The 9181-nt window shown below is 39.5% G+C and overlaps 1 protein-coding gene across 3 annotated transcripts in view; it reads left to right on the forward strand.

The window, feature by feature from the left end:
* CCDC60 (coiled-coil domain containing 60) overlaps positions 1 to 9181 on the forward strand; it is a 214776-nt gene that overhangs the window by 59887 nt on the left and 145708 nt on the right. The gene's annotated exons all lie outside the window — the stretch shown is intronic.

Raw genomic sequence — 9181 nt, forward strand, 5'->3', positions numbered from 1 at the left:
TTACAAAGTATAATTGGTCACGCAAAAAACAAGCCCTTATATGGGTCTGTACATGGAAATATAAAGGAGTTATGGATTTTAGAAGGCGAGGAGGAAAAAACGAAAATGCAAAAATAAAATTGGCGTGGTCCTTGAGGTGAAAATGGGCTTGGTCATTAAGGGGTTAAGACATGCTAGTGTAGTGACAAAAGGTGCCAGTACCACATCCAAATATTGACCACATCCAAATATCGCACCCTGGGTCAGACAATCATTCCCAGATACGATTGGCCTACCCTTGATAGGGTTCAATTTTTTTTCTGCATCTTAGGAAGTGCATAAAACATTGGTATGGTGGGGTGAGGGTTGAACATAAATTTATGCTCCTAATCAGAGTTTAAATGTTGCTCTTTAGCTGAATTCAATAGCTCTCTAGATTCCTCCAGATATACATTCATTGGATCTCTCTCCAATATTTCATATTTTACAGTATCCGATAGTAATTGCATTACCATTTCAATATACTGTGACCTGTCCATCAACACCACGTTTCCACCCTTGTTGGAAGGTTTTATTATCAAATTTTCATACTCTTTTAACGTTTTAAGGGCCCTTTGTTCTTCATATGTCAAATTTGACATTGAGATGTACATATTTACCGTTATTCTCTCTATATCATGAGTTACAAGAACTATAAAGGAAACTGGGAGAATTAGGGAGTCATCCTTGATTTTTGTTTTAAATTGGTGAAGGGTGCTTCAAATGATACGTTATGACCCTCACTCTCTAGCCAAAGCTCATGCAAATCATGTCTGGCTTGTTCCTCTCTCTGTAGTGATGCCACTTATCACTCTCCCGTTGCTTATGCCATTTGTGGAATGCTATTTTTCTCCCGAACAAGTTTATTTCCTTTATCCAAAGGAACTTGTCAAATTTCGGAGTGGGTGCAAATGAAAGGCCCTCCCATTGGCTTAAAGTATGTGATGACAAATTGAAAATCCTTAATTGTCTCCCATCTCCATACCACAGTTTCTCCTTCTTAAGTCTGTTCTTTTAATAACCTCTGTGTTATTATTGAGGGTCCTAAAAAAGGCATAGTTGTATCATTGACATTAGTGGAAACCAAGTGGACTCCGGAGTTGTATTTGGTACCCGTCCTGTATTTGACATTTGGCTCATAGTGGTTCCTCCAAAAGTAAACTGACCTATCGGATTGAATATAGGTCCTTGTCCCACCGCATTGATTCCAATGCCTGATGATGTAGTAGATGGAGGTCCATATGAGCATGTAGCTCCAGAATGTACTCTTGGTTGTATATTTGTGCATGTCTGTTGAATTTGTGGAGGTCTGATATGCAGTCTTTTACTCCCCTGTTTATTCCTGTTATATTTTGATTTACGTTTATTTTGAGTGTGATAGCTGCCACTTGTGTCTGTTTGAAATCCCTCAGTACCTGATGTCTATGACTCTGAGTACTGTCTTGGTTGTACAGAGGCTCCGTGTGGAGGACCTTGTCTGTATTGGCCCTTCTTTTGACCCTTATAGGTATATACTTGATCTGTTACAAAGTCTATATAGTCTCTTATGAATTTCCTATGTTTTTCCTCTTTTATCTCACTTTTGTATTGTTCCAAGTGTGTTTATAATTGTTGTTCTAATAGTGGGAATTCTTGGTGAGATGCAAAGAATATCTTTGATTTTCTTCTCCAACTCACTATTTACATGGGTTAGGTAATTTCTCTCGTATTCTAATAGATATTTTATAGACCGTAGTGAGTTCTCGGTCTTTAATTTTTCCCAACCTTTAATAGGTGTCCTATCCTCCCTATGGGAGTTGGGGGTAATGTGAATCCTCAGTCCCCTGTATACCAAGTTCTGTTGGACGTAAGTTTCAAAGCTTGCTACTTCCCACCAGGACCTAATACAGTCCTTGTAGGTTTTAGAGATACTCTTAAAGGCTTGCTGGATGTTAGATTGATCCAGAGGTAAGTTTCCAGTAGAGAAAACTTCAGTGGCTTCTACTGCAAGGTTATATCTGAACATTAAATATATGGAGATATCAGGTCTATATGGTTTCGTTACAGAAGCCCTCCATCAGAGTCTAAGTCCCGAAAAGGAGTTAATGCGCAGGCGCAAATCTCAGATTAAATGTGCATGTATGCGCAAGTGAAACAAAGGAATCGCAAGTGACTGCGCAAGCGCGAACATGTGCGCGCACACGAAGTGTATCCCCGGAGCGGAGGTATAGTCACGGAGGGGAGACGACGTAAGTAAACATACGGATTTCCGGGATATAACCCGGTATTAATTGAGAAGGTAATAAATGTATAACGGATACTGATTGGACCTTATAGAAGTCAGGAAATACTGAGGATCAGAATTGGTCCATTAGAGAGGAAGTCTGATGAGGTCAGAGGGGTCAAGATTATAAATAGGTGGCGTTCCCATACACATGCATGACTGCCTATTACCCTCCAGAGGATGTTGAATGCAACAAAACATGTAGAGTGGGCAGGTTGGTTATTTTACTAATAGGTTCTAGTGCTAGTGTCTATAAGGTGGAGACTGCAGATCCACCTATACATTAGTGGTCCATTTCACCATCAATATCTTATAAAGCAACACCAGACCCTGGTTTTAATTCACATTTTGGACTTTTACTTCTGAATAATAAAAGTGATATTTTAGGGGTGGGCACATAATATGTTTTTTTTTACCCCAGGCTTTTGCCCGTGGGTTTGGTAATTAAGGCTATTCCATGCATCCTCTACTCTCTGACTAAAATAATACTTCCTCATATTACTTTTAAAACTGTGTTCTATAATATAAAACTATGTTCTCTTGTGGTAGTTTTTCTTCTTTTAAATATCCTCCATGTCGATTCTCAAAAAAAAGTTTCTATCATATCCCGTCTGTCTCGTCTTTTTTCCAAGCTTTACATGTTAAAGGAGTAGTCCAGTCCTGAAAAACGTATCCCCTGTCCTAAGGATAGGGGGTCCAACAGCCCGTGGGAAGGGGGCGTGTTGACCACCGCACGAAGCGGCGGCCGACACATCCCCTCAATACAATTCTATGGCAGAGCCGGAGATTGCCGATGGCAGTGCTCCAGTTCTGCCATAGAGTTGTATTGAGGGGGCTTCATGCGGTGGTCAACACACCCCCTTCCCGTGGGCTGTAAGGGCCCCATACAGGAGATCGCGGGGGGCCACAGCAGTCTGACCCCCCCACGATCTGAAACGTATCCTCTATCCTTAGTATAGGGGATACGTTTTTCAGGACTGGACTACTCCTTTAAGGTCCTTTAACCTTTCCTGGTAAGTTTCCTGCAACTCATGGACTGTTTTGTAGATTTTCTCTAAACTCTCTCCAAAGCATCTGTATGCCTCGGTAGATCCCTCCAGTACTGTACACAATAACCAAGTGAGTCTCATCAGTGCTCAGTATAGTGATATAAGCATGTATATCTTTCTACTACTAATACCTCACCCTATAAGCATTCTGCTGGCATTTCCTGCTGCTCTATTACATTGTTACCTACCTTTAATTCTTCTGAAACCCCTAAATCCCTTTCCTCAGATACAGAGGTTAGGACTGTATCACATATTCCATATTCTGGCAGTTGCCAGAATTCTGACCATTTTTCTATTTTACCTAAATCCCTTTCCATTTGGTGCATCCCTCCAGGAATATCAACCCTGTTACAAATCTTGGTACCGTCAACAAAAAGACATGCCTCAACATGTTTCATGTTTTTAACCCCTTAAGGACATGCGCCATAAATGTACGGCGCTGCATAGGGTCACTTAGTGCACAGCGCCGTACATTTACAGCACGGCTGTGACGCGAGTGCAGGGGCTGTGCTTGTTTCATTCCCGGCGAGTCCCGGTGGCTACCAGCAGCCGTGGACCCGCCGGTAATGGCAGACATCAGTGATCAGGCTGATGTCTGCCTTTAACCCCTCAGATGCCATGATCCCTGCATCTTCGGCTAATCTGATCACCCGCGGCACCGCCGTGGGGATCACATCAGCCAACATCCGTCCGTCTCCCAGGGTCTTTTGCACTGACCTTCTAGCAGACCAGAGCAGAAGATTGCCGATAATACTGATCAGTGCCATGCCCTATGCATAGCACTGAACAGTATTAGCAATCTAATGATTGCTATAAATAGTCCCCTTTGGGGACTATAAGAGTGTGAAATAAATGTAAAAAAAATTGAATTTTTTTTTTAAAGCCCTTCCCCCAATAAAGTTTTAAATCTCTTTTCCCCATATTAATACACAAAAGCGTAAAAAAAGATAAACATATGGGGTATTGTCGCGTGCGTAAATGTCCGAACTATAAAAATATAATGTTAATGATACCCTACGACGAACGGCGTAAATCCCTGAATATGGAAAAATAAGAAAGTTAGAGGGCAATTTAAATCGTACTGATTTTGTAAAAAAAAAGTTTGAGATTTTTTAAAAGCTGTACAATAATAAAATTGTATGTAACCATGGAAAAGAAGAAGAATGTCCAGCGCACACACGTGTAAAACTGAGCTGCTTTATTGCATAGTTGCCATAGGAAACATCGGACACTCAGGTAACGTGAAGCGTTTCGGCCAGCAAGGCCTTAGTCATACTTAGTATGACTAAGGCCTTGCTGGCCGAAACGCGTCACGTTACCTGAGTGTCCGATGTTTCCTATGGCAACTATGCAATAAAGCAGCTCAGTTTTACACGTGTGTACGCTGGACATTCTTCTTCTTTTGCATATATCTGGACCCAGTCCTGGTCCTGTCCGTGCGCTAAAGCCTGGGGTGGAGCTGGTTCGACTTGCTTGTACCCCCTATGTAACCATGGGTATTATTTATTGTATTGCATTGATCCAGAGAATGAAGAAAACATGTAATTTTTACCGTAAAGTGTACAGCGTGAAAACGAAACCCCCTCAAATTTTCAAAATTATGATTTTTGTTTACATTTCCTTACACAAATTTTTTTTGGGGGGGTTACCATACATTTTAGGGTAAAATGAGTGAGGTCGTTACAAAGTGCAACTGGTCTTGCAAAAAAAAACAAGCCCTCATATGGGTCTGTGAATGGAAATATAAAAGAGTTATGGATTTTATAAGATGGTCAAAATGGGCTGTGTCCTTAAGGGGTTAAGCATATAAGATAAAATTACACTAATAAAGAAATTTAAAAATACAAAAAAATATTTAATAAACATACTTTTTTTTTAGCAAAAAAAAAAATACTATTTAAATAAGAAGCCCTCATATGTCTATGTTGACAGAAAAGTAAAAGAAAAAAGAAAAAACTGTGGCTCCCAAATGGCAGGGATAAAAATAAAAATGAGAATACTATTGGCAAATATCTGTGAGGGGAAGGAGTTAAAAATATAAGCCTTGATGCCAATGTGAACCGGGAGCCTAATCTGTATGATTAATTTACGGAGCTACAAGGTTTTCCAACTGGGAAAAGTCTGGTCTGTAGTCCTAACCTAAATGTCCGGATAGTAATTTGTCACTAAGCATCTTACAAGGTGATATGTTTTTTAATTAAACTAGGTGTCACGACTGTGCGCTCAAAGTATTAACTTAATTCAGCAGCAAGAGATCTTGCAACAAATAACCTCCAACATTGAATATAGGTGAGATGTAGCTATATAGGGGCAGATTTATCAAAACCTTTGCAGAGGTAAAGTTGCTGAGTTGCCCATAGCAACCAATCAGATTGCTTCTTTTATTTTTCACAGGTCTCTTTAAAAATGAAAGAAGCAATCTGATTGGTAGGGGCAACTCAGCAACTTTTCCTCGGAACAGGTTTTGATGAATCTCCCCCATAGTCTTTGTGTGTAGCAAATAAGTGGAGGGGCCTACATAGATTTCACTCTGTCTGCAGACCGCCCAGTTTTTTATTTGTATTTTTTGTAGCTAGAGATAGAAATAGATCCGATAAAAGAACAAAATGGCATATGGTGGCTCACTGGGTAGCACTGTAGCCTTGTTTCACTGGAGTCCTGGGTTTAAAGGGGTACTCCGGCGCTAAGACATCCTATCCCCTATCCAAAGAATAGGGGATAAGATGCCTGATCGCTGGGGTCCCACCGATGGGGACCCCCGTGATCTTCCACGCTGCGCCCCGATAGAATCAGCCCCCGGAGCGTGCTCGCTCCGGGTCTGATTACTAGCAATCACAGGGACGGAGCATAGTGACGCCACGGCTCCGCCCCCATGTGACATCACGTTCCGCCCCCTCAATGCAAGCCATAGGCTTGCATTGAGGGGGCGGAGCGTGATGTCACATGGGGGCGGAGCCGTCTTATAATACCTTTTTTATTGGACTAACAGTATAGTAACAGGCTTTCGGTTGTCCTTCCTTTGTCGAGTCAAAAGCAAGTCAAAGAAAGGACTCCCAAAAGCTTATTGCTACAAAACACTGTTACTCCAATAAAAAAGGTATTACAAGATTCTGCAACATTTTATTATTTTGCATCTACATTACTGGACCAATATGCTACTCCAAACTTCTATGCTTGAGTTGTGAAATTTATGTTGGGAGACCCACTGGAAACAGCAATATTTAGCCAATATAGAAGTGGCAGGAAATATAAGTACAGTATAATGCTTTCCTGTATACCTCTCTCTTTACCAGCTGCTGCTGATTTTGGGAAATTAAAATACATTAAAAAAACTAGACCCAAAATGCTTGGCGTGGATAAACGTCTGTAGGAGCATCTTGATTTATCAAGAAGCTAAATATTGTTATATCTAGGTCAGTAGAGATTGTATAAATGGCTTTGTTTGGCTTTTTTCAGACATTACATTAGGTTTTCGCTTCCATCTCGTTATAATTGTTGAAGCAAATTTCCACTGTGCCTATCTCATTAATATAAACCAAGATGATCTATGACTTAGCAAAGATTGTTCAAATTCACAAAATATTACAGGTATTTTCATTTCCAGAGTTAATGTTGCAAGACCACTAACCATATTTGTGTTGGAAGAGGGTAGATGAGGTAGCGGCTTCATAATTGAAATAGTAATGTTGGTTTATAAATCTTATTCATGCTGTCATGATATGAATTTGTAATATGTTAATTGCAAGATTCCTGGGAAGATGTAGAGTATTTGTATTAAGGATGCAATGTAACACGCTATTTATATCTACGGCACTGCTCTATAGGTTTACATATTGTTTGATTTATTATAGAAAGAAAGCTTGAGCTGTAAGTACAGGCTCCAAACAGCGTCTTGATAAAAGAGTGTATAAAAGTGTGTAAGGCTGTGTTCACACATGGCACACCCATGATGAAAATCTGCAACAAAGTACATTGGTCCCTTAAAGGGGTGCTCCCATGGAAAACTTTTTTTTTTTAATCAACTGGTGCCAGAAAGTTAAACAGATTGGTAAATTACTTCTATTAAAAAATCTTAATCCTTCCAATACATTTTATGGGCTGTATACTACAGAGGAAATGCTTTTCTTTTTGGATTTCTCTGATGTCATGACCACAGTGCTCTCTGCTGACCTCTGCTGTCTATTTTATGAACTGTCCAGAGCAGCATATGTTTTCTATGGGAATTTTCTCCTGCTTTGGACAGTTAAAAAAATGGACAGAAGAGGTCAGCAGAGAGCACTGTGGTCATGACATCCAAAAAGAAAATAATTTCTTCTGTTGTATATAGCCCCTATAAAGTACTGGAAGGATTAAGATTTTTTAATAGAAGTAATTTACAAATCTGATTAACTTTCTGGCACCAGTTGATTTAAAAAAAAAAAAAAAGTTTTCCACAGGAGTACCCCTTTAAGTTACAATATTAATTGGTTCCAGGACGACCATTGTATATTGGAACTATGGTATGTTGAAACCATAACTCTTTGGAAACCTGGTAATTGGTTCTGAAGCCACCAAAATGGCATCCAAAAATACAAAAAATTAAGGATCAACGAAAAATAACTAATACAGATAAAGCAAGTCCTTACATATAAAAGTAAGGCAGACAGTAATGTACAGCTTCCAGCAGCTCTATATAGAGGACAGGAGCTTCTTCAGGGTCATGTACAGTACACACAGTGTTCCAAAAAAGTAAAATGTAGCCATCCCACTTGGTGTCCAAAGGAGCAGATAACTGGCACAGGTAAAGAATAGTACAGAAGATGTAGTATCTCCCTGTACTGTATAGAGGTGCTACCAGACAGCCGGTCAGTGCATGCACTTCAGTAATACAGATGTTTTACCAGTGAAATACCCATTCTGATTGGTCAGCTTTCCAGCTGTTGACTGACAGGATTCACAGATCTGGACTGTCTAGCATTTTATGTTGAGTTTGGTACAGAAAAGACCATTTACAGTGGTCCAGAAAAGACCATTGTAAGTTGAGGCCATTGTAAGTTGAGGGACCCCTGAAAATTATAATTCAAATTAATAGGAGCTTAAAGGATTTTCTGGGACTTTTTTTTATTTATGGCCCATCCGAAGGATTAGTTATTGACAGTTAACGCTCTATGCACTTTCATGTGGGAAGGCTGTCAATCATCGAGTAGTGCCGCCCACTGGACTCCTAAGCCCTGAAGGGGCAGACTTTTATCTGAATAAATAAAGAGTTCTACAAATTTTGTTTCCCCACAAATATATATATATATATATATATATATATATATATATATATATATATCAATATCAGTCTGCTCAGCTTATTTTTATATAAAATATGGTGCCTCCAGGTTGGACTCCATTTTCCACATCACTGGTTCCCTTTAAATATTTTTGATGACCAGATACTTCCAAGCAGTGCTAAATCCAAGTATCTGGATTTTGTTAGCACTTAGCTTGTAGTTCCATCCTTCACTGCAAAAGCAGTCACAGACCGATGGTATGGGGTGATCCTCGAAGATATGTTTCTGTTAGTAGTGGAAAACCCCCTTGATGTCGAATATTAAACAGTTTAGTTTAGTGTGAAGAAGTTATTTATTTTTATTTCAGGTAATAAAACACAAACGCTATTCTTTTTGCTAAACATGCCACATATTTGTCGGTCAATACTTATCAGCCATTGTCATAAGAATTAGAAAATCACATTGAACAAACACAATACGTCTTATTTACCATTCCTAAGGTTTCAGCATTAATAGCTGCAGTATATTTGTCTAGCAGAAATAATGATGGATACGTCGGGGTAAACATTCTTTTCTCAATGATTTAAAGGATA

The sequence above is a fragment of the Hyla sarda genome, chromosome 1 (genome assembly GCF_029499605.1).
Source record: "Hyla sarda isolate aHylSar1 chromosome 1, aHylSar1.hap1, whole genome shotgun sequence".
In the NCBI taxonomy this organism is placed as follows: Eukaryota; Metazoa; Chordata; class Amphibia; order Anura; family Hylidae; genus Hyla; species Hyla sarda.